The sequence below is a fragment of the Gavialis gangeticus genome, unplaced genomic scaffold, assembly GCF_001723915.1.
Source record: "Gavialis gangeticus isolate Ggan-Ray unplaced genomic scaffold, GavGan_comp1, whole genome shotgun sequence".
Classification (NCBI taxonomy): Eukaryota; Metazoa; Chordata; order Crocodylia; family Gavialidae; genus Gavialis; species Gavialis gangeticus.
Genome location: NW_017729032.1, coordinates 172508117 through 172513588, shown reverse-complemented (window position 1 = coordinate 172513588; position 5472 = coordinate 172508117).

The following is a 5472-nucleotide window of genomic DNA, read 5'->3' as shown; positions in this document are numbered from 1 at the left end:
GGGCCACTCGTATGATCAAGGGACAGCAGGGTAGGTCCTATGAGGAAAGGTTGCGGGACCTGAACCTGTTCAGCCTTCAAAAGAGAAGGCTGAGTGGGGATCTTGTGGCCTGTTATAAACTGATTAGGGGGGATCAGCAGGCGCTGGGGGAGTCCCTGTTCCCCCGAGCGCCACAAGGAGTGACCAGGAACAGTGGTCACAAGCTGGCGGAGAGAAGGTTTAAGTTGGACATCAGGAGGTGCTACTTCACGGTCAGGGCGGCTAGGGTCTGGAACCAGCTTCCAAGTGAGGTGGTGCAGGCTCCCACCCTGGGGGGTTTTAAGAGGAGGTTGGATGACCACCTTACTGGGGTCGTTTGACCCCAATACTCTTTCCTGCCATGGCAGGGGGTCAGACTAGATGATCTGCTCAGGTCCCTTCCGACCCTAGAAACTATGAAACTATTTTACTCTGGCCTAATAGCTCCACATGTGTAGACTCCATATGTGGGTTTAATTGTAGACTCCTCTTTCCCTTGATTGCCCCTTCCACTGCATGTGCGTGACAAAATGGGAGAACTACTTCTTGCCGGCTTTATTGTCAGGTTTTGGAGTGAAGGAATGGAGCTTTACTGATATTTGCCTGAGCAGAAGGGATGCATCTAGCAAAGAAATTAACTGGGGCAACCTATCAGTTGGAGGAAAGAAGGAAAAGCTAAGAAATGGCAACCAGTTATGTCTCCTTGTTTTGTTTTTTTCATGCTGTGGCAGACTACACAAGCCTCAGAGCAGGATTAACTAGGATTCTTGCTAAATGGTACCCCATCTGGGAGCAGTTGGGTGCAGTGTCCTTCTACTATATCTACTTCCCTACTTTTTAAGAAATCCCCTGTAACCCTGATTGTGCTTGGGAGAAATTGGATCCTGTTATATTGGCAGCACAGTTGCTGATTACTCCCCAAGCACATGAAAATTCCTATTAATGAACACTTAGTGATTTCCAGTCCTTTTTGTATTACCTGAATAGATCAAAGGAAGCAGACCAGGGCTGAGAAACAATGCTTTGGTACTGGTTTTGAATTATTTTAAAATATAGTAAACCTTCAGTCTGTACAGGGAGGAAAAAGACACCACTGCTTTAGTGTGAAACCACTGAAAAATGAATTTGATTGGAAGGCCAGAACTTCAGTCTTTCAGGAAATTAGGTTGCCTACATTTAGATATGATTTTCCTATCAGATGGCAACACTGGATCCTTTGTTTGGTATGGGCACTCATTAGAACCAAGATGTTGTAATTTGCACCCCTTGTCTTCCTAGCCAAGAATTCCTAGCTGAAGAGCAGAGACTCATTTCAGCAGGACCTGCAGCAAGGGGAACTTCCATAAACTCCTTGCAGAAGTTCACTCATGCGACACTGATTGCCGCACTGTTGACCCTTCTCTTGGCCTCCTGAGATGTCCAGGGCAGAACCAGGGCAGAACTTTTGCCAAGGCAACTTTTGCCAAAGTCCTCTTTTGAACCTGAACGGTTGCAGTGTAGGAGATCATAAACAGCTTGCTTTCCTACCACCGAGGTCTGAAGATTTTAATCTAAAATGTAGTTTATATATTATATAGCAGTACATTGACACTCTCCCCCCTTTGTTTTTAATTATATGAATAGAATCACATATTTAATTTCCTTCATGGTTTCTGTATTGAAATCTTGTCATCTCTACAGCTAATGAACTTGCAATTTTGGGCTCACTGCTGGGGTTGGCTAAGGGAGATGTTTGTATCAATAGCCATACCAGTTAAATGAATCCAGTAACCTTTACATAAGATGCTGCCCTCCTCCCTTTCCTTTTCATTCATACTATACTTCACCAGTACACTTTACTTGGCATTTGCAAATATTTATATCACTTACAAATATTTATAATTCCCCACCTTCTTGTAGGTTTTTTGAGATCTTTCCCACAACTCCCCAATATAAAAAGTTGAACCCCTCCTCTTTCTTAACATAAACATAGAACTAATGTGCCCCTTGTCACACCACACATCTGTTATATGTATAGTAGCTATTCCATAACTAAAAGATTAATCATTGTGCTACTTCTCATTTTGCATTGCAAGCTGTAATTTAAATGATTCCTAGAAGAGACAGAAAACAGGTGTTTTCAGATCAGATTGTGTTGTTAATGAACTGTAAATCATTCCCATATCCATAACTAAGTTCCTGTATCTTATCTCATTCATACATATTGTTTGCCAAAGACATTTTCCTAAGACGGACTTTGTCACTTTCCCAAAATGTATGTCTACTGTGCCATTAATGAACTATACTTGTGAAGAGCTTGCCATGGTCAAAACCAATTTTCTGTGCAATGCATTAAAAATATATATAACTTACAATGAACACCCCCTTTTCAACAGCTGGCATTGAGTTGTCCCAGAAATATTTCATATTTTCTTCATATTGAACCATTGCATTGTAACTAGCCAGGGCTTGCACTCTTAGTTAAGATGCATTAATCTTGATCAGTGTTTCCAAAATATTGGGAAGTAGCATGTCCTATTTATCCTGTTTTCTTGAATATACACAGCTATATTATGGAGAATTAAAAACAAATCTATGAGGATAATACAATAATTTCTATGTAGGGAAGTGCTGCAGGACAGGAATTTATGCCAAACCAGTGTCTGGCTTTTGGTGCTTGTTTTGGATTTTACTACAAGATTTCATTATTGGAAAGTAATCGGTTACATTTGAGAGCCATTTTTGCATTCTTTGCATCTCTACCTTAAAATCCCTATGATATCAGACAGAAATGTTGTGTGTGCAAGGAATGCAGGATCAAACCCTTTGTAATTAGCTCCACCACTAATTTTGTTCTTCTGGAAGGATAGTTGGCTGATGCAGTTTACTCCTATGAAGGTTTAATCTTAGGGTGTGATTCACCATTAGTTCACTGTGAGGCATACTGGAGAAGCTCTTGAAGCTCTTGTAGTCTAGAAATTTGCCTGTGAATGGACCAACTGGTTCTCCTTCTTCCTCTTGACTTCCTCTTTGAGAATGTACAGTAGTATCAATAGCAAAGATTGCAGACAAAATTGCTCTTCGGTGATTAGAAATGAAAATAGCAGCCTACACAGGCTATAGCTGCTTACCAGCAGTAAAATTGTAAAACTAGTCAGCTTCTGTGTCAGTCTAGGAGGCATGCTACACAGACAGCTGATCTGCTGGTGAATGTATTGTACAGTCTGCTACCATATGTTAGGATTTTTGGTTTCCGTATTTATGTATATATATGTAAACAAGTGGTTCTTTCTGCAAATATTTGAAATTTAAGCTCAGATATGTGTAGGTACTTGTAATAGTGGCCACCTGCTTAACTGTTAGTTGCCCTTTTTGTCATCTCTCCACTATTTTATTTCACCTGCCACACTGAGATGTTATTGAAAGAAACAGGGGGAGGCAGATGTCTTGTCAGTGGGTTGGAACAATGGAAATCCTTAAAGTATATTTACAGGGCTCCTCCTTCCCGATACCCTGTTCCATCACTCACCCAATTGATTCACTTTTATTTATTTAGATAATAGGCTTTAACTCAGAGGTTTTGCCTGGGTTGCCTTCTTTGTTTGTCCTTTCAGATCCTTACCTTAGACAGGCAAATGGTTAGACCTAAATCAATTAGACTCTGGATTAAATTAACTTCAATAAATTATCACCTGATCTGGTTGTCCGGCTTGAGTCCTTCCTAGGATCACTGTGGCAGTGCACCTGTGGGTGCTTGCCACTTTAAGGGAAGACTGTGAGGCATCCTGCAGGTGACTGCAGAGCCAATGAGGTGGTCACATGACAGCCAGTTACTGCCTGATTGGAGCTGGGTTGCAGAGACTCAGCATAAGAGCAGGCCCTGAGCAGTAGAGTGGGCAGCTGCTGCAGGGATGCTACCAAGTAACATTACTCAGCCAGAGCTCCTCTGCTCCCAGGAACACTCTGGAGGTTCAGGGTAGGAACCATGGAGAAGGAGGACTTTCCTATGGGCCCAGTGGGGTCTCAAGCCCTAAGGATATGGCTGGGCCTAAGGAGAGCCAGGCCAGCCTGAGGAAGGGGCTTAGAGGGCTAGAGTTGTGGGCCTACACAGGGGCTAGGCAAGCCCCTGATTACAATTGGCAGGGGTAAGGCCAGGGGCTCCTCATATAAGATTTCTGGGGCTCTAGGCAAGTCCAGTAAGAGATGACTGTTTATGGTAGGGCTCAGCAGGGACCCCATCTGAGTAGGAAGGTAAACTGCTGTTGATTAACTCAGGGTTCTTGACTGGTCCAGGTTGGGACCAGGGCCCGAGTGGCTGAAGGGCAAGCATGCCCACAGTGAGGGGCAGGCCAGGGCTGTGGAAAGTTATCTGGCACCTTGACTGGCCTGGAAGTGGGGCCAAAGCCTAAGAGAGGCTGAAGGTCCCTTTGATGGGGAGGACATCACCGGTAAAAGAGGATGGGAGTCTAATCAGCGTGCAGGCTGTTATAAAGCAGGCTCAAATACAGCCTCTGGATGGGAGGCATTTGAAAAGGAGTCAGAGAAAGATGGCCCAGAGGAGGAGTAGAGTTTAGGAAATGGAGGTTGCAGTAGAATGCCGAGTGGGGAGCCCAGAGATAACACCCAGGAGCCCATAGAAATGAAGAAAGACCAAGGCAGGTAGGACTGCACTACACCCCGTGGGGAGGATGGTGTGGTGGGGCTGCAGGTCGCAGGGAAGTCCTCAGGTAATGCCATGCCAGTGCCTTCCTAGTGAATTGTGAGTATGGGGCCCTGGAAAGCCTCAGCCCCGCTGCCTTGTGGGTGACCCTGTGGAGGGGAAAAGCTAACAGAGCACACACTGACAGAAAAGCAACAGACGTTGTGAATAACAAAGAAGCCAGGAGAGAATGAGGCCCAAAGCCTGAGAGTAAGTCTTGGGTGACAATGCAGGGACTAGGAGGGCCTGAGACTCAAGGCCTAAAAGAGAGTGAGGCCTAGTGGGAGGCCTGAAAGAGTGAGGCCCAGGTTTGCTGACAGATGCCTGAGGCCTAAGGGGTGTAAGACCCCGCAACCCCAATGCGGGGACAAAGTAGTGGCCCCAGAGGAGGGGTAGGGCTAGGAGCCAAATGAAAGACAGGAAGCCTAGAGTGCACGTATGAGTAGAGACCCCAGTGAGGGGGCATCTGGCCGAGGTAAGTCTTCAGATGCCTGAGGCCAAATTTAGGCCAGAGGCTGAGTGCAGTCCAGCAATGGAGCCAAGGGAGTAATAGTGGAAGTGATCTTTGGATGCTATCTGCGAGGCATGGGACATGGTAAAAAGAAGGTTGGAGCCGTGTATAATACCCTAGGCTCAATGGCATTAAATGGGCAGCCTCCTGTATTTTATATCAGGTATTAGTACATCAAAGCGTGGTGGGCAAATCAGGGTGGACTGCCTTAGACAGGTGGGTGGGCTGGTACTGTGACTGGGCCCAGGATGGCCCCCATCACAAT